The sequence below is a fragment of the Triturus cristatus genome, chromosome 6, assembly GCF_964204655.1.
Source record: "Triturus cristatus chromosome 6, aTriCri1.1, whole genome shotgun sequence".
Classification (NCBI taxonomy): domain Eukaryota; kingdom Metazoa; phylum Chordata; class Amphibia; order Caudata; family Salamandridae; genus Triturus; species Triturus cristatus.
The window spans coordinates 1,557,316,663-1,557,338,182 of record NC_140589.1 but is presented as its reverse complement, the minus strand read 5'-3'; positions in this window follow the sequence as shown (position 1 = coordinate 1,557,338,182).

The window sequence follows — 21,520 nt, the reverse complement described above, 5'->3', positions numbered from 1 at the left end:
CATGGCTTCAAACTATATCCTTGGTCACCTGAAATGAGTAAAAGTTGAGATGGGGTTTCTGTTTGGCTAGGGTATGCACCTAAGCCAGGCAGAACCCACCACTCTAATCAGGGTAAGGGAGTTACAAACCCAAGATTAGCCCTGCTCACCCCCTTGGTAGCTTGGCTGAGCAGTGAGGCTTATCCCAGAGGCAATGTGTAAAGCGTTTGTGCAACACACACACACACACACACCAGTGACACACTACACAGTGACACAGTGGTATATACAAAATATCTCATATCTTGTATATAAAATACATAGACCACCATAACATAAATCCCTTTGCCAACTAGGCAATCATCATGACATCATATAGATCATAAGTCACTTTGCCAACCAATTGTCATAACATCACAGTTAGTGCATAAAGTAAATACTTACAGGTTGCCCACTTCATAAAAAATAACATCACTGTACATAATATGCAGATCCTGAGATGATACTTGTTTTATTGTCATTACAAGGCCTTTAACAATGTAAATCATAACATCAGGGCATGAAATGCAAGTTAGGTCATACATCAATCATGTCTGCTTGGCATACCATGCCAGTCCTGGAAATGTGAGGAAAATAGCATACATGACAAGATCAGGGCATGGATATGTAACACGTAATGAATGAAACCCCTCATCACCAACTGTGGTCACCAAACACATGTAGCTGTGGTGAGTAAAACACACAATCACCACCACACATAGGATACAGCACACGTGCACTCCTACTTCTGACACGGGGTAATTTGGGCTTCAATTGCAGGGCCTATAGCTCTTGCATGCCTATTACCAGTCCTACGGTAATTTAAACTTTCCACAACAACACTACTCCCTGCGTTCTGTTGGAGAGACTTGCCGATCAGAAATGGATGGTACTGTTGGAAGAGCGCTCGCACTACTCTTACTGTTACTATGGTATTTCCCCCACGATCCCTAACCGGGATCAACAACCAACTGGAGACTGCCCAACAGCTCCACCCAAGCCCCAGAGTCACAGGGGAATCAAAAAACCTGTTGGTCGCTGGTGCGGGCTTCCTTTCCTGGACCACTGCAGTCCGGTACTGGCAAGATCCAGTGAGGTCTCTTCCCATTTGTAGGAAGCGCGCCCTCGGCGCGTCCCTCATTGTCAAGCCATGCACATCCACCAAGGGTGCACCCCCATTGCATTAACCAAGGGACGCTCAACCCGGGACCTCTTGCGGAGCGGTCTTTGAGCAGACAGCACAGCCTTGTCCTGGCGTGGAGCCGCCCTACTTCAAGGACTGCTCGAGTCTAAATCCCTACCCACTGGGAGGCAATCAATGACGGCTTTACAGGGTAGCTGGTTTTCGGCTGGGCTCCTCATGTTCTCATCTGTGCCACCATTGGGAGATGTGCTATCCCCTGGGGAATCCTTCAAACGTGGGAATTCAGCTCTATGACGAGGGCACCGAAGTGGATGCCTGCTTTTACCCTGGGTGGAACCTTAGGATATAGACATGATAGGAGTGCTACAGAGGCGGAAACCGGCAAGGGAATCACCCGGTCTCCATAGTACTTAGCCCGCGCTGAGTTCTGACAGACATAGGGCTAGTTACAAGCACTAGGATATCACAGGGGTCACAATCAGCAGAAAGCAGGCAGCAGGCCAGCACAAGGATCCCTGTAGCAAAAAACAAAAAAGGTGAGTTCAACAAAGCAACTGGCCCGAAAATGGCAGTTCCTCCTGGCAGCCCAGCAATCCTCCTGATTTGAGTCAGGCAGCAAAGCACAAAGAGTCATAAGCACACAGAAATGCCCACTACTAAAAGTGGCATTTCTAAAATAGTGATACAAAAATCTGCTTTCCCCAATAAGTAGGATTATTGTACCCTTATTCCGAAGATACCAAACATGGTCATGCTACCCCTTTTATATCAGAAATTATAACTGGAACACATATCAGGGACTTCCCAAAGCAAACCTATGAGAAAAGCAGCCTCAGAGCAGTGAGAAACCAAAAAGGCTGTTTGTTACTACCAGGACATGCCACAAAACAAAGGCACATGTGCTAAGTTTTACCTACATAGCACCCTGTCCATAGTGTGACCCATATGTAATAAAATGGGAGTTCCAGACTTGGCAAACACTTTAAATGCCATGTCACAGAGGCCTGAGACAGGTTTGAAAGGCTATTTCTGTGGGTGGCGCAAGCAGTGCTGCAGTCCCACTTGTAGCATTTAATTTACAGGCCATGGGCCTATGCGATACTGTTAGACCTGTCAGCCCTAGGGTGGTCTTCCCCTACATTTTTTTTGCCCTCTTTGCCTCCCACTAGACCCCACATTTTTGTTGGACTTAGGACTCTGGGCTCCTTACCACTGCTAAACAGTGCTGAGGCGCAGGTGCTCTCCCTGAAAGGCATAGAGACACTAGTGTATCAGCCATAGGCCCTGCTACTGCAGTGAGGCCTACCCTCCTTTGCATACTGATAGTCTGCACAGTCTGAGACTTTTTGCAACTGTAGCCTTTTGTTCCTATTGACAGACAGGTAGGAAAGGGAACACCAAAGAGCCTCCTGCCTGGATTTTTCCAGAGTTTACCAACCCCTAGATTCTTCCAGAAAGTGCCGCCCCTCCCGGTCACCTGGCCTTGGGGTATTATAGGGAGGGTTCTGGCCACACATCCCTGTTACACTACTGGACCTGGAGGAATCTCTGCTGGAGTGAGGACTGCTGCGCTACGAAGATTGCCACTTGTCAGGAGGCTGACTGCTCCCAGGAACTGCTGCCCCTACTTGCTGAGCTGCCCTACTGCCTGCTGATCCTGCCCGGCTAGAAAGAACTGGAAATAACATCACCAGAGTGTCTCCACCATTTTCTGACTGCCCCCCTGATTGCTGGGGGTTCATAAGGATGGCACAAAATCATGAGGACTGCCTTGTTGGGATTACAGCGCTTTTCAAACTGCCCCTGTGATGCTGAAACAACAACGTTTTCTCAAGAACTGCTTCTGCAACAGTGAGCACCTGGAACTGTGCCTTGCTTAAAGACCTGCTTTGCTTGAAGAGGACTTGGTGATCAAAATCGCCACCACGTGGTGTGCATGAGGCTGTGCCCAACACGGTACTTTAACTGTTACCGAAAGCATTGCCCCCCCCTGAAATCACCGCCGCCGACCGGGACCTAAGCACGTGGTGTAACGCTGATAAAGAACTGAAGTGCTGGGTGCTGAAATCACCGCCACCGCCCAGGATCTAAGCGCGTGGTGTAGCGCTGATAAAGAACTGAAGTGCTGGGTGCCGGAGTCACCGCTTCCGACCCGGGCCCCTGAACGCGCTGGGGGTCGCCTCAAGCGCTGCCAACAAAAAGTGCTTCTAGCCCCCCATTCACCGCCACCGGCCCGGGAGCCTCGGGAGGAGCAGCGAGGATTCCCCCGCGACATCAGAGGGAGCGCCGCGCTGGGATTGGAGCCAGCGCGGGCATTGCCTAGCAACTGGGGGGACTCGCCGTCCAGTGGAAGCCATGGGGAAGCCATGGGACGACAGTGACACGCCTAGGAGGAGGATCGGCGCTCGATGCCAGAAGAACACCTGAGTTCCCCCATGAAGCACCGGAGACCAGAGGGATCTCGCACCGACCCCACCGCACCTCACCAGGTAACCCCGAGCGACGTAAGCTCAGCTGCTGCAGGAGGTGCTGCCTTGGGCGGGGTACGGACTGTGGGTCACCAAGGCTGAACAACCTGACAGCGGTATCTCCCCCCCTACATCTGGGGACGATCTCGAGCCACACGTGCCACAATGGGACCCTGCCCTGAACACGGGAGGAGCCAACGAGCGCCTAAACGACCCTCCCTGTATGGAGGGGACCTCGCATGCATAAGCGCTTGTCTGGGCATTTCTCTCCACATTACAGGGCCCACACTGACAACGGAGTCAGCGTTCTTGCTGACAAAGCAACCAGAGACCCCCGTAGGATAACTTAGCCCTAACACGCAGCGTAGGAAGACCTGTATGCAGAAGAAAGTCCCTGCACATATTTTATTTTGTGTTCTGCCTGACTAAAAGACTAAACTGGTGACTGTGGACGTTACCCCAAAAGACTCCCAGAACCTGTACGTCTATTCCACGGTTATCTTGCACAAGGAATACCTTTGGCATATGTGATTTTTTTAAATTAATATTGCCTGGCCTACAAAACATAGATAAAGATTTTATGTTTTTATATAGGACCGGTGTGGTGTCCCTTTTTGTGAGTGCCTTTACTGTGTTACTGTTGGTGTGGGTTGCACAGGTACTTCACACATTGCCTCCTGCGTTCAGCCTACCTGCCTCGCGCCAAGCTACCCTGTCGGAAGCAGTGGTCCCTTTTGGACTAGGGTGCATACCCTGGCCAACTAGAGACCCCGGTTCTAACAGATACCACTGTACAAGGGAGTTAGAGGTAAATTAAATATGCTAAACTGGTGTAGACCAATCTTATCAAATTTAGAGGAGAGAGCACATGCACTTTTGCATTGATCAGGAGTGGCAATAAGGTACCCAGAGTCATAAAACCAACAAAAACAGGTGGAAGGTAAAAGGTTCTGGGAAAACCCTGCAAAAAGTCTAGGTCCAACAAAAATCAGTGACAATTAATGATTTGTTATTTCTACATAATGTACCATGTTTAATATGTATCTTGGCAAATTCTGACACATTCTTTTGGGCATTAAAGTGAATAATGTTTAGATATTGTTGACCATTGCTTTACACATGAATGTTCAACATATGTGGTTGACTTTACATATTGTACAGAGTGTAAGACATACAACACATTAACAAACTAATATTGATGTTGATACAGCAGATTAGAATTGTAAGTAAGGTAGAATATTTGCATAAGTTATATGTAAATTGCACTCAATATGTATGCATTTTTTCCAACTTTGGATCATATTATCTTGCTTACATTATGAGCTATTTAGGTAGGGTCAGTGACTGTCAAGTTAAGACTCACACATACAATTGGCCTTTTTTTTTATCTCTGCTGTCCTTGCTTCTATACACTTTTGCACAGCCTTAGATTAGTTAACGTAAATTTGCATGAATAGTTGCTTAGAAAAATTAGGCATTATTCAACATGTTACTTGGTAATATTTTTGTGATCGTTCATACATCACCTGAAATTTTTCACTGTAAGTTGTCTTGAAAAACTAAGAATGTCAGTTAAAAATACAATTTTAAACTATAACATCGCTGAAAATGACCAGTTATAACTCATTGAGCCAACTGCTCCCTGACCTTGCACTGCTGACGGCCTCACATATATCATTCATGCAATGTTCATTGTCATCATGGATGGCACCCTCCAGTCACTGCGACAGTTTGCTATATGCTTCTGGCACTGAAAGGTATTTAGTGAGCTACATCTAGTGAACATTGTATCAGCCTCTGTACTGCTAATAAGTGCAAATCTTTACACAATGCTTGCCACATTAGGATCTTACATGTGTGGATGGTGTGGGCTCTCCATGAAGAATTGTCTACAGGACAAAGGCTGGGCATAGAAGAGCCTTTGTCACCTAACAGGGTTTGAGAGTCTGTAGGTAGAGGGCTTTTTGTGAAAAGGTGAGCACAGGGGCTTGGTCGTCTGGAGCAAGTGAGCTCTCCATGAAAAGCTGTGCACAGGACAAAGCCAATACGTTGTAGGGGGTTGGCCACCTTATGGGACTTGGGTGCTTGGAGAAAGTGGGCTTTCTGTGAAGAGCTCTGTACAGGGTGAAGGCTTTAAATAGTAGGAGTTTGACCACTCAATGGGGCATGGGTCTCTGGAGGGAATGGGCTCTATATATAGTCTGCCCACTCAGTGCGGACTGTGTCTAGTAAGGGCCTGTCTACCTAATGGTGCTTGCATGTCTGAAGGGTGTGGGATCTATGCACAGTCTGCACACTGAGTGCAGGCTGCACTTAGAAGGGATATGTCCACCTTGGTGGGCTAGGGTCTCCAGAGGGCTCTAGCGACAGTCTCCATACTGAGCATTAGCTATGCGTAGTACAGGTTTGCCCACCTAATAGGACTTGTGTGTCTGGAGGGAGTGAGTGCTATGCACAATCTGGGCACTGCACAAGCTGTACACAGTAGAGGCTTTCACACCTAATGGGGCTTAGGTAATTCAAGGGTATGGGCGCTAAGCCCAGTCTGTGCACTGAACGGGGCTTAGTTGGGACTTGATCACATAAAGGGGTTTCATAGAGTATTGGGAGTGCACTCTTTTTTTTTTGTCTCTACCAGTCCTGTGGGACTTCTGCGGGACTCCCATGGAACCTCATGGAGGAGCTGAGTCTTGTAGGAGTTTAGCTGCACTGTTATAGCATTTACCTTGTTTTTAAATTATGACACACTTGTTCCACAAGAGCTAGGATGTCAGGGCATCCCTACCATGCCCTGTTATGTCCTTTTTAATATGTTTCAGGACTCAGGTCTCACGGACCGAGACCATGAGTCCTGTAATGGCAGACACAACATTTTTCTTTAAAGTTATTAATGTTATTAGCAAAACAAAAACACTCTTCCTAGTCTAACCTAACTATACCTACACTGAGAAGGCTCGGGAAGGAGGACCGTGTGACCCTCTCAGCTTTTTAAATAAGATATGGCCCAGGTGATGGGGTTCCGGGGACCCGAGAAGGCTTGGGCGGGGGACTGTGTGCCCCCCTTTCAAATATGACATAGACCCATAAGATGGCGTCCCTGGGGCCTGAGAAGGCCCAGGGAAGGGGGCTGTGTGGCCCTTTCCCATATTTTGTTGAATTTGGCCCTGGTGGAGGGGGTCCCTGTGCCATAATAAAGCCTGGGGAGGGGGTTCACATGCCCCTTTCCCTTGATCTAAATGCTGCTTGGTCGTGCGCCGGGTGGGCACCCACCTATAATTTAAAGAGATCATGGGAGATGCGGTCCCCAGGAGCACAAGAGGCTCACTGAGGGAAGCCATTCAGCTCCTTCCCTTTTTAATGGAATTTGGCCTCTGGGATAAGGAGTGTCAGTTCCTCCTACAGCATCCAGCTCTTCTTCCTGGCAGAATGTCCTCAGTCCAGAAGTGTTCTTATTTTGGGGTGTCAGACGTCCACTACTTATACCCCTTTCTGCTTTTTGATGTATGCAATCTTCAAAGGATAGCCTTTGTAGTGCACAAGACCCTGCCTTTTCCTGACCTGGCTCCAGACACACTACAGGAGGTGGAGAAAGCTTTGTGTGAGGTCAGGCACACCCCTATTCAGGTGTCAGTGTCAACTCCTCTAACCACTCTAGCTCAGAAAGGCCCATCAGCCTGGCGATGGAACATCAGTATATGCAAAACATACTGCAGTTCCCTTTGTGCGACTGCCAGTTTGAATGCACAAGAGCCTAACTGTCATTCTAATCCAAACGTTGTGTCTACAGACAGGCAGAGGCACGGAATGATTAAGCAAGAAAATGCCCACTTTCTAAAAGTGGCATTTTCAAACACACAATTTAAAAAACAATTTCACCCAAAAATATACTTTTAAATTGTGAGTTCCGCGACCCAAAACTCCAAATTCCTATGTGCTCCCAATAGCAAATTACACTTGAAAGATACTTCAAGGCAAGTCCCCATGTTACCCTATGGGTGAGATAGTACTTGCAATAGTGAAAAACTAAATTAGCAGTATTTCACTATAAGGATATGTAAAACACACCAGCACATCTTACCTTTTCAATACGCTGCACCCTGCAGATGGTGCATTTGCCAGGTCGAGATGGCAGTTTGAAACTACACACACAGACACTGTGGTGGCAGTTCCGAGACATGTTTGCAGGAATACTTATGTGGGTGGCAAAATCTGTGCTGTAGGCCCACCAGTTACATTTGATTTGCAGGTCCTGGGCACACCTGGTGCAATTTACTAGGGAATTACTAGTAAATCACATATGCCAATCCTGGATAAACTAATCACCAACACAATTTAGACAGAAAGCATATGCACTTCAGCACTGGTTAGCAGTGGTAAAGTGCCCAGAGTGCTAAAGTCAACAAAAGCAGGTCAGAAAAAATAGGAGGAAGAAGGCAAATGTTTGGGGATAACCCTGCAAAAAGAGCCAGGGCCAACAGAGTGGAGTATAGTGGTGCAGAGTGGACTGGAATAAAGTGGCTTGGAGTGGTGTGCAATAGAGTAGCGAAGAGTAGAGTGGTGTAGAGTAGAACAGCGCAAAGTATAGTCTAGAATAGTGGCTTAGAGTGGAGTGAAGTAGAGCGGCTTGGAGTGACTCAGATTAAAAGGCAGTATGAGTTGTGGGGTGGGATAGAGTGGCATAGAGTGGAGTGGCATAGAGTGGTGTGGGGTGGCATGGTGTAGAGTGGACTAGTGTAGAGTGCAGTTGTGTAGAGTAGAGCAGTGCAGAGTAGAGAGAAGTGGTGTAGTGTGCAGTGTCACAGAGTGGTGCAGAGTAGAGCAGAGAGGTGTAGAGTCAAGTGCAGTGCAGTAGCAAAGAGTAGAGTGGTGCAAAGTAAGAGTAGAGTAGTATAAAGTGCAGCAGAGCAGAGTAGAGTGCAGTGGCAAAGAGGGCCAGATCAATGACCATTTTTAGCGGTTGCAAACAGGAAATCGGGCCGTTTGTGACCGCTAAAAATGCTTGTAGCATGTATAAACCCTATTTTGTGAGTCAGTAACCTATACCGACTCCAAAATTGGATTTGCAACCCACTATTAGGAAGGGGTGGGGCAAGGGAATCCCTTCATAAGAGTGAGTTGCACTGGTATGAATGATTGTGACTACAAATGCGGTTCCAAAACATCCGCAGTTACCACATACTTCAAGTAGGTTGACACAAATGGGAAGGGGTCCCGTTCCCCTTTGTGAATGTATGCAAACATATTTTTAAGAGCAGGCAGTGGTCCCATGTAGTACTGTCTGCCCATAAAAAATGAAAAGAAAACATTTCATTTGTTTCTTTTAAATGCATCCAGTTTTCCTTTAAGGAAAACGGGCTGCTTTTGACAAAAAAAATGTTTTATTTAAAAAACAAACACCGACATGGTGGTCTGCTGTCTCCAGCAGGCCACTGTGGTATTGTGGCATTTACCTCTGCTTAGTGTTTATTCCTAAGCAGCACCATGGTGATGGAACTTTGTAAAAGAAAATGTTAGGAGTCTAGATCAGTTAACCTGACTGAGGTTTGCCTGATGGATGAGACTTTTCAACTTGGATTAAATCTTCTCCCTCACCCTATGCTGAACTCCTCATTATTTGAATGTATGTCCATTTTACACTGGCGATGAGCGAGGCTCTGCAGCCCCAGCATGAAATTTTGATCCAAAGTCTCAACATCATCTAGAGATTACTACAGATTGCTACAGATGAATGCGAGAGTTCGCCTTGAAGGAAAAAGGATTTCTCTTCAATTGCCTGCTTTCAACTCCTACTACATCAGAGGCTTATGTGACTTTTATTTGAAGCTTGTCTCTCTTACAAAACAACAAGCCATCCATTACTAACTAATTACTCTAATTTTAAAAAACTTATAAGCCACCAGGGGTACAGTCACTAAAACACCCGGGATTGGGAGCTTTCGCCGCGTAAACTCACCCCATTCTTAACACTATTAGGGGTTAGGAGGTGCCGACACGGGCTCATCCGTACGTTATTTTTTTAAAGGTAAACACTTTACCTCACGAGACTGTGCCAGCGCACGTCTCCTTGTTAGCTGCAGGAATGCCAGATTCATTGTTCCCGATCTCTTCAGTGCAAGTCTCTTCACGACGCTCTCGCGGCTGCAACGTATTAATCTTTAATGACTACATGCCACGCTATGCTCTTGGCGGCCATCTTTGTTCAGTTTTTTCTCTTGTTTCTCTCGCCTTCGGTGACACGCTCACCTTGCGTGTTTTCCGTGATACATTTGAAGGTCCTCACAGTCTGGATAACACTGTGTAAATGTGTGATTGTATATTGAAATAACTATTTGCTCAGACTGCTTTCCTGCTATTATTATATACCTGCGGTGACACACACCTTGCGTGTTTGTCACATAAATAAGTTATAAGTCTTGTTAATCTCTAAAATGATTGGATTACAGTGGTGTGCACACTCACTATTTTAATGTGCATACTATGTACTTATCAAAATTCACTATTACAGTGATGGGCACACTTGTTTATTTTTCCTTCCGCACTATTATGGTGACACTGTGTTGTGCACATTTCTCACTACTTTAGGTACACATTTTTCTTCATTTGCTGTAGCACCACTTATCACTTTGTGCATCTACGTTAAACTTTGTTTTGCGCATGCATGTATGTATATTTAATGTGCACATTTATATTTACTTTGAAACTTCCACATAAGTTATAACTCTATTGTGGACCACTTTTACAATAACAAAACTTATATAAGCCTAGTTTTTCAATTACTTTACCTTGTGCAATTTTTTTGTGGTAGTTTTTAGATGTTTTAGGTTTCTTTTCTCTTAAGCTATTCTACTATGCAGAATGTTACAGCACCTCCATTTTTTCCGACATCTCCTGGAGATCCTCCAATTAGATGGCAGAAATGGAAGAAGGTATTTGAGCAGTATGCTCAGGTTTGTGGTACTAATCTCAGGGCTGAAAGGAAGGCTGCTCTACTCTTACATTATGTAGGATTAGAAGGGCAAGAAGTTTTCGATCATTTACCTGAGATTATGGATGACAATTTGAATGAGTTTGAAATTTGTATGTTAAAGCTTGATAGACATTATTTACTTAAAGTAAGCACCATTTTAGAGTGATACAATTTTGGCCGTAGGACACAAAAAGAACGAGAATCTGTTGAGAATGTTGTTACTGCCCCTAGGAAATTAGGTGCTTCTTGCAAGGTTGGTGCATTAATTGAGGAGAGAATAAGAGACCAATTTATGATGGGCTGTAACGTTGAAAAGGTGAGAGATGATTTATGGCAGAAAGCTTATCCCTCGTTGGATGAAGTTCTTATTACGGCCAAACAAATTGAACACTCACTGAAATGTGTTGGAGTCATTGCAAAGCATGAATCAAAGAGAGATGTAGTTCAATCGGTAAAGAATTTCTCTAGAGAAAAGAATCTGAAGAAAACAGACTATGTCCAGCCTGAAAAGAACAATAGCTTTACTCCCAAATGCTTTAGATGTGGGAAGATTGGTCATCTTGCTAATGATAAAAAGTGTCCTGCATTCAAATCTGTGTGTTCGAATTGTAAAAAAATCAGACAGTATACTGCAGTTTGTAAAGCCAAAGTTTACCAAGGGAAGGTTAATGTAATCTCTCAAGGAATTTATAGTGAGGGGAAAGAAAATTCTGATGTGGATTGTGGGCAAATTATTTGACAAGTGACATCTATTAATAAGAAAGGTCCTTTAGATGAATTTAGTGTTGAAGGGTATAATACCAGAGTGTTAGTTGATTCGGTGGCAAAAATTACTATTGTTTCTAAAGAATTGTATTTACGCTCTCTCAAAGACAAGATCAAGACTTTGAAACCTGACATCAAACCATGTGCCTATGATGGGGAGCCTATAAAACTTCTAGGTTATTTCTCGGGTTTATTAGAATATAAAGAAAGATACCTGTCTGGAAAGATCTATGTTTCTTAAAAAGGGGATAGCATCTTGAGCTGGTTTCACCAGAGAGATATTGGTGTGATACTTGAGCCCAATAATGATCCCCCTATCATTTTGAGAGAGAATGTTCAAATAGAAGAGGTGAATGTTGAAGAGAGTTTTGATGAGTGTTACACCTTAATGTTAAAATTCCCAAGGTATTCAGAAATGAACTAGGATGTCTTTGTGGTCATGTTCACAATATATGACTGATTAGTGGTGGCAATCCTATCTCACAGAAGGTTTGTGGTATGCCTTTTGCTGTGAAAGAAGAGATGAAGTCAGAGTTGGAGAAACTTAAAGCTGAAGGCATCATTGAAGAAGTGGAAGGAACTCAATGGATGGCTCCAGTGGTAGCTGCTAGGAAGGCCAATGGAAATCTCTGCATTTGTATTGACTTAAGAGAATTAAATAAACAAATTATAGTTGATAAATACCCTCTTCCAAAGATTTCTGACATGCTCATGCTACTAAAGGGGGCAAAAGTTTTTTTCTACTGTGGATCTTAAGTCTGCATACCACCAGATAATGTTTGATGAGAGGTCTAGGAATCTTTTCTCATTCATAACACCCTTCGGCACATACAGATTCATCAAGTTGCCGTTTGAGTTGGTGTCTGCAGCCTCAGTTTTTCAAAGAGCTCTAGAAAAAGTCTTAAAGGGTCAAGAAGGTGTGAAGATTTATCAGGATGATGTTTTAATATTTGGAAAAGATGAACTAGAACATGATACTAGAGTAAGGCAGGTTTTGCAGAGGTTTGACCAATTTAATCTCACTGTCAGATTAGACAAATGCAGGCCACACCATTTCTGGTGAAGGTGTAGCACCCAAAAAAGATTTGGTGGACGCAATATAAAATTTAGCTTCTCCTACCAATAAAGAAACGCCTATGAAATTCCTTGGTATGGCAGAATATTACAGTAAGTTTGTGAAAGGGCTTGCTGTGAGGTGTGTTAATATGAGATTGTTTTTATGTAAAGGTGTTGAATTTGTGTGGACCAAAAAGTGTGAAACTGAATTTAAAGATATAGAAGAGATGTTAAAGAAAACTCCCACGCTGAGAAGTTTTGACCCCTCTGGCAATTTGGTTCTCATCACAGACGCAAGCATGAAAGGCTTAGGTGCAGTGTTACAACAAGCGTGTGGAAGTTCAGAGAATGTAATATTGTTTCTCTCACGCAGTCTCTGAGGAGCAGAACGTCATTATTCTGTTATTGAGAGATAGGCTCTTGCTGTACACTGGGCTATTAAAAAGTTAAGAATTTACTATGGGGATCAAGGTTTGAGGTACGCACTGATCATAAGCCTCTTTGTGAGATATTAATAAAAAAGGAGTTGACGCTGTTTTAGGCAGAGTATCTAAATGGATTGTTGCATTGCAAGAATATGATTTTCAAATAAAATACTTACCTGGTGCCCGGAATAAGATAGCTGATACACTCTCCAGATTAGTAGAACGTTCTGAAGGAGGGGAAGATCATGACAAGTTGAGCAAGATGAATGGGTGTGTAATATTGAGTGTGATGGCCTCAGGGAAAGTAGATGATGTGAGGAGTGTGCCATGGATAAAGAATTGCAAGAACTTTTCGAATTACTTAGAAAGGGTTGGCATACCAAAGTTAAGGGTAATGCTGAAAAGTGTTGGAATGTTAGAAACAAACTTTCAGAAGGCAATGGACTTTTGTTTAGAGGTACTAGGCTTATTCCTCCTGTTTCTCTTCAACAAGACTTATTGAATTTGGCCCACATATGACACCAAGGGATGTCCAAGACCAAAGAGAGACTCAGATTGACATATTGGTGACCTGGTATGGACTTACAGGTTGAACGTTTGGTGAGAGAATGTGTACTGTGCGTTTTGAGTAAGAAGAGTGTGAAACCTAAAGTACAGCACATGGTTGTCAGGGATCGTCCAAAAATACCGTGGGAGGAAGTAGCTTTTGATATATCAGATCCTATTTAAGGGAATGGTATTGAGGCATATGTCTCTGTGCTCATTGACATGTATTCAAGGTGGCCAGAACTTAAAGTATCCAGAGGGATTGAAACTAGACGTGTGGTATCATTTCTGAAAGAAGTGTTTGTAAGAGAGGGCTTGCCTGGTTCTTTACTTAGGGGTAAGGAGGTCCAACTCATCTCTAAAGAGATCGAAGAATTTTTGGAAAAATGTTCTATCAAACATAAAAAATGTTCTTTATATCATCCCGAGACAAACGGTATGGTAGAACGTTTTAACTGAGTCTTAAAAGAAACCATTGTCATGGCTAGACAGAATAATCTTGATTGGGAAGAAGAAATAAACAGGAAAGTTGAAGATTACAGGGTGTCTTCCCATTCCATCAAAGGTACGGCACGGTTTGAAATATTTAGGGGTAGATCCAACACTTTGACTGCGCCTAATTGGGTGAATGATGTTGAATCCAAGAGAGGCTTACTATTGTCCAATGGAGAATGGAGAGTTAAAGAAACGGAGTGGATTAATGCTCTAAAAATCTATTTTGATTGTAGGAAATCTGTAAAGGTTACCCCTGTGAAAGTTGGAGATTGTGTTATGATTAGAGCTACTTTTGGGAGAAAAGCATTTTGCATATTTTAGAGACCACACAACGTGAATAAAGTCCTGACTAATGCTGTTAAAACTGAGGATTAAACGCATTTGGAATCTTAACAGGGTGATCGTTGTGAAAGAACATTTGTTGGGACACATTAAACGTAGTTCTAGCTCTATGAGCTCTTCCTCACAGAAACAAAAGAAGTATGTGGAGCTGTCGTTGGACTCTTTACCTACAGGTTCTTCTCCACAGAGACAAAAAAGGGATGTGAGCCAACCATCACACTTCAAGGACTTTATCCTGGGATAGAGATGAACATTAAAAGATTCCTTTTTTGTTTAACACTTATCTTATAAATTTGCATTTTATCTTTTATCTCATATATTTGCATACTCAAGTGTTGCTCTTTCTGATTTGTTTGTGTATCATTTGTTATTCATTTCTTATTGTATAAAGGGGGGGTGTGTGTGGTATTGTGGCATTTACCTCTGCTTAGTGTTTGATTGGCTCTGATGCTCCGTCCATCACCACCCCCTTTTGTACTGCTTTGTTGGCCATAAGTTGGCAGGGTATGCTCGGACGTGAGTCCCTTGCTCACTTTGCCACTGGATTCAAGCAAGCCTGGCTGAAGATGGCTGAAATGCCAGAAACCGGTCCTAGGAAGCTTGTTTCCGGTCCAGGGACGGCACGGCTTGGCAGTTCGGACTGGACTGTTCTTATGAGGCACAGAGTCAGACTGATTTGCATATGGCCATGTCTGATCTGGGGTGGGAGAGTGGGCTAAAGAACGGTGATGGATCAAACCCAGATCTGTTGACTGGGTGTGAGTGTTTGATTGGTTCTGATGCTCCGTCCATCACCACCCCCTTTTGTACCGCTTTGTTCGCCATAAGTTGGCAGGGTATGCACAAACGTGAGTCCCTTGCTCACTTTGCCACTGGATTCAAGCAAGCCTGGCTGAAGACGGCTGAAATGCCAGAAACCGGTCCTAGGAAGCTTGTTTCCGGTCCAGGGAAGGCATGTCTTGGCAGTTCGGGCTGGGCTGTTCCCATGAAGCACAGGGTCAGACTGATTTGCATATGGCCATGTATGAACTGGGGTGGCAGAGTGGGCTAAAGAACGGTGATGGATCAAATCCAGATCTGTTGACTGGGTGTGAGTGTTTGATTGGTTCTGATGCTCCGTCTATCACCACCCCCTTTTGTACCGCTTTGTTCACCATAAGTTGGCAGGGTATGCTCAGACGTGAGTCCCTTGCTCACTTTGCCACTGGATTCAAGCAAGCCTGGCTGAAGACGGCTGAAATGCCAGAAACCGGTCCTAGGAAGCTGGTTTCCGGTCCAGGGAAGGCATGGCTTGGCAGTTCGGGCTGGACTGTTCCCATGAGGCACAGGGTCAGACTGATTTGCATATGGCCATGTCTGAACTGGGGTGGCAGAGTGGGCTAAATAACGGTGATGGGTCAAACCCAGATCTGTTGACTGGGTGTGAGTGTTTGATTGGTTCTGATGCTCCATCCATCACCACCCCCTTTTGTACCGTAGTGTTCATTCCTAAGCAGCACCATGGTGCTGTAACTTTGTAACATAGAATGTTAGGAGTCTGGATCAGTTAACCTGACTGAGGCTTGCCTGATGGATGAGGCTTTTCTACTTGAATTAAATCTTCCCCTTCACCCTATGCTGGACTCCTCATTATTTGAATTTATGTCCATTTTACAGCCACCATCTGGTAATATGTGAGATTCCTAAGGGGTCGCAAATTGCGACCTACCTCAACAACATTAATTATGTAGGTCTTCAACAACCCATGAGGAATTGCAAACAGTTTCCGAGATGCTTGTGTACATTCCATTTTGCGAGTTGCAAATTGTGAGTCGCAAAATGTCGCAATTTGCGATTTGCAAAACGGAATGGTTGTACATCTGGTCCTGAGTGCAGCAGCATAGAGTAGAGTGATGCAGTGGTGTAGAGTAGTGCAGAGTAGAGTGGCGTAGAGTGCAGTGGTGTAGGGTGGTGCAGAAAAGAGTGTCGTAAAGTGTGCTGGCATCGGGTAGAGCGGTGAAGAGTAGAGTGAAGTGACATAGAATGGCATAGAGTCCAGTGTTGTAGAGTGCAGTAGCATAGAGTGACTTCAAGTGCAGTGGCATAGAGTGGTGCAAAGTAAAGTGACATAGAGAGTATTGGTGTAGAGTGGTGCAGACTACAGTGCAGTGGCCTAGAGTAGAGTGCAGTGGCATAAAGTAGAGTGAAGTGGCATAAAGTGCAGTGGCCTAGAATGCAGAGTAAGAGTGGGAAGGGAACAAAGCAACATGGACGGAGGATGGGTGAAAAGGAATAGAAGCTTCAAGGAGGGGAATTTTGGAGAGGGACTGAACAAAAGCACTCATATGGAGTGCTCAAAATCAAAGAAAAAAGTAGATCCAAAAGTGAGAGCAGTGGATGCACACAAGTACATGGTCCATGCTCCAGGGGAGGACCAAACAGAAAAAGAGGATGTGACACCTGCATATTGTGAGAAACGTGGACGAAGGAAATGAGAGCAAAGCTGAAGCTTACAAATGGTTAGCTATGGGCGGGCCGTAAGCCCACTGTATGTAAACGAAATGTCTGGCTGATATAGTACATAGGATAAAAAAACACTGCTGTTTGAAGGCATTTATAATAAGCCGTATATACTTATAAACGCGTTTCAGATGTGATATTTGTGTTCTGAATGTGGGGTGTATTGGTCTTACTCCACATGAGTAGCTCTGGCATAGATCTTAAAAACATGGCAGTTTGTTTTTAATTTAGAAAAAAATATGTAAAGGCATACAGTGAACCAGGAAGCAAGCTGTTTAATAGTCAGAAACATGTATGCAGATTTGACTATAAGGCAGTGAGAAGAAATTAATGAGATGGGCTCCTAAGGTGTTATGAGAATGAAATGAAATTTAATGTGCCATTTGATTTCATATGTCCCTCTTGAGATCTGACTTGCTCAGCAAATTGATAGCTTCAAGGAAAAAAGCGCTCCTTACATATTAATGGATGAGCTGATGAAAGGAATTAGACTCAAACTCAATTGCTGAAATAAGGCATAGCTGAGACCTATTAATAGTGCTTTTGTGAAGACCTGCATGGATTTTTTTTTCTGAATCTACGATACTTAAATCATAGTCTTTTGAACAGTATAAAATACCCACGGCTTCAAAATAGAGATTCAAGATGAATCCGTAATATTGCAGAATGTGGTTAGAAGGTAACAGACTACTTTAGGGGCATATTATCAAGGGATATTTCGTCGCTTTTTCGGCACATAGCGCCGAAAAAGCGACCCATTTTTTATCGCGTGATTTACAAGGACATGCTAACAAGCGTTAGCGCGTTTCCTTGCTACTTTGCATGTCAGCGATCAATATCGCTTATGACATGCAAAGTAGGCGTTCCTCAGTTAACATCATGGGGAAACCTCGCTACAACAGCTTTGTGGGTTTTACAAGGTTGCCCCAGACCCGCAAAGCGATATTAGAAGTGGCGCTAAGGCCCCATTATCGCAGGATTTTAATTACTGCTAAAAATACTACTTAGCCATCTGTAAAACGGGAGGTGGATTGCATGGCTGAGTCTAAACCTGCCTATTACCAAGGTTTTCTGTATCGCTGGTAAATTATCGCTGCTTTTATGCCGCTAAAGCATGTTCTCACCCTCTATCGCTGGATTACACATCGCCTAGGTGAAAAGCGTTGATAATACGCCGCTAACCCGGCGCAGAAATCCAGCGATAGATGGCGATAATGATAATCGATTTGCGATAATTATTGCACTTACTTGATAATATGCCCCTTAGTGTGTTGCTGGCCTTCAACTCCAGGTTTCCCATCAATAGAGTGCAAAACGTGGAACTACAATTTAGGAGGTCTGTCAGGAATTCAAAGTCATTACAGGAATAATATGTTGCCGAAGGGCTGTTTCTCCACTCTTGATAGTTCCACTTAATTACTCCTGACGGTCATGCTACCTGCCGATCCCAATGTGTTTGGTATGGGGGCAGGCAGGCGGATTTGTTGACAGCACGCCGAATATGCCAGCTACTTCGACTTCGGAATGACGAGATGGTAGCAGGGCATGATATGCAAGCATTACTTTCATTATAATGAACCTCTATTACTAGAAAGACGGAGATTTCACATGCATGCACCTCTACTACAATAAGTACGGACACTTGATGAAGTCTTCTTGAAGAACAAAAGACGTATTGAAAACGTACTTGAATTCTGAGGAAGTCATTTAAAACTAATAAAAATGAGTGCTCCTCCAGTTCTTCCTTTAAAACATTTCAGTAGTCATTTTTCTGTATTAAAAAAAGTATATTTGCATGCTAAATAAACCAGACTAAAAATATAATATAGCTGATATTGGCAAAGGCAATGGGTTTGGCTTTTATGTAATGCTTGTTCACATAGGCTCTCAACACTAAGAACACCCACGCACCCAACACATGTACACGAACCCGAAGGGCAGGCATCATTCCACACAGGACAACTGTTACACAGAACCTTGTTCTGTTTCACACGGGCGTGTCCATCAGCAGGCATCATGATTTGCAGAAGAGGGCACAAGGTAATAGGCAGTAAATGGGCTATGTGAGTAGCATGGTGCGATCTGCTTCAGCACACAACTTCAACTCTAGAATCATAGCTGGGGGCATCTGGAGAACCAGGCAGTGTCCTGGGTACGACTGCCTGTTCCCCCCTGTGTCATTCAAATGATATCTATCTAATCTTTTGATTACAGCGCGTGCCCCTTGAAGGGGCTGGAATCAAATGGGAAACACCCACACACACACCCACACACTCAAGCATGCACAAATGACCCACCACACGTATGCATAGTTGTAACCAGTGTCTGTCCCTTCAAACTATGCTATCACTTTCAAACTAAATGACAACTATGAAAAAAAGTATACTTTTACTAAATAACAGAGTAAGTGTGTATAACATTAACCAACTCATGACATTGTGCGAATGGTATTTAATTATTTTTAAAGCATATGATATAGGTATTTTAAAGTTTAGCTTGCAGGCAGAGTCCTCCTTTATGTATATGAAATTGGCAAAATCTCTATCTTCCTTTTACTAAAATCCAAAAAGCATTCTTGTGTCAAGGATTTTCAAGTCATATTGACTTCTGGGCTAAAACCAACTGAAACACAGTCATGATGCTACCATACAAAGGGGCATATTTACAATAACTGGCGCATCCCTGCATATCAGCAGGGATGTGCCAGTTATTGTGCGCCACAGCTCCGCCACCATGGATGCGCCGCATTTACAATGCGGCGCACCATGGGGCAAAAACGGCACAGATGCGTGACGCATCTGTGCCGTAAAAGTGGTGCATTGTTGGAGTTGCGTCGCAAGCGCGACGCAGCTCCAGCAAAGCTCTGGGGGCCCCTTTCTTGTTAATGCTGCGTCAATCCTTACGCCTGCTTCAGGCAGGCACAGGGTTTTGACGCAGCATGGGCCAAAAAAAAGTGACTGAGTGAAATCTTGTAGATTTCACTCAGCCACTTTTAGGAGGCGTTCCTGCGACAGAACGCCCCCCCCCCCCGCGCAGGAACGCCTACTTCTGGCGCAGGGCTTTACAACGTGACGCATCTCCCAGATGCGTCACGTTGTAAGTACCCCGCACCACTGGCAAGAGTGGAGAAGAATAGCTGTTTCAGCTAGGGGGGACCAATGCTGGCTCCCACTGCTCCCGGGAGTGGTGGGAGCCCACAGTTCCCGGGGAGCCCTTGAGCTCCCCTATTGGCCCCCAATGTTGTTTGTTGTGGGTGCCCCGGGTGGGCACCGTGGTACCCACCTAAGGCCCTGAAGGATGTGGTCACAAGGGACATAAAGGCTAGGGGGGCCTTATGCCCCATTCATCATATTTATATTAGAAAGAAAAATAATGAACTGCTGCCACCGACACTCATGATGGGTGCTGACAAATAAGCTGGTGGAGCTGCGAGGCCACGGGGCTCTTCCAGCTGCTCACGGCAAAAAATAAAGATCTGGGTGTCCCTGGTGAGCACCAGGACACCAAAACTATATATAAAAATAGAATAACAAATGAGCAGGAGGAGCTGCTCATTTATTATTTACTACACTTAGAAAGGAGCACCCCCTAATGACCTAGGGCAGCAGCCCCCAGCAACATAAAAAAAAACAGTAAGTCTCCTGGCTCATTAAATTCATGACCACAGGACAACTATCCATGTTTTTCAAAAACACTACTAGATGGAGCTCTGTGCTCTTCAGCTGGAGTGAAGGTCTTTTTGTGGTTGCTTTTATGGTTGCATTTCTTTATGCTGAAAGACTCAAAATGTTGGTTTCATTTTTATAAAAAAACAATATGTCCCTGAGTCTTTCTTTGAACATTTTTGAGACCACAAACAGCAATGATAAAAATATGTTAAAAAGGAAGACTCATGGACATTTTGATGTTTTATTACAACTTTCTTAAACATTTTTATAATATTCACTATTATGAAACATTGTATTGGTTGAATTCATGTAATATGTGTTTGATTTAAAATATTGGCGGTTTTTGGAGAGAGATGATAGAACTGCTTTATATATATTGATAAGCTCATCGCTTGATAAAGCCAATAAGCCTACTTCTTATATTTTAGTGCTGAAATCTTTGAAAAAATCAGTAAGTCTGCCTGCGTGCAGCCGGGATCTCCGAAACCAACTGCACGCTGCGCATGCCAAAAGGCTGCGCATTGTGTCGGGTTAGTTGCTCTCAAGGGGTTGGATGTAGGGCCTGGCCAATCCCAGTCTATGCGTAGCATGAGGTGGGTTTATGTATGGTAATAAAATATTAATTTACAATAAAAAGACTACGCCTGGGCATAGTTTGCGGAGTTTTACTACGCGGAACTCCGCGAAGTTACAAAAAACTCAGCGAGTTGCGGAGTGCAGTGCGAACTGGAGTTTGTGCTGGTATTCCTGCCGCTGGGTAGAAATTCTACCCGAGTGGCAAACTTACCGTTCACGGCCGCGAGCGGGGAAAGAACCCCACTGCACATCGCAAAGCGGAGTTTTCTGCACTTCACGAGCTCTGCGGAGTGCAGAGTGCAGAAAACTCTGCAAACTCCGCGAACGGAGGGAAGTTCACCACCCAGGCCTAAAAAAGACTCCAGAAATTCATTGAAAAAAACAAAGGTTAAAGTGACATTATAGTTAGGAATTGTAATTATGTCTTACTTGTACATTTTTTTTAAACAACCTTAGAAATTAACTGAAAAAGACAAAGGTTAAAGTAACATTATTGTTCAGTTACACTTTCAGTGGCAACGTAACATTTTAACCAAAAAAAACTGAAATTC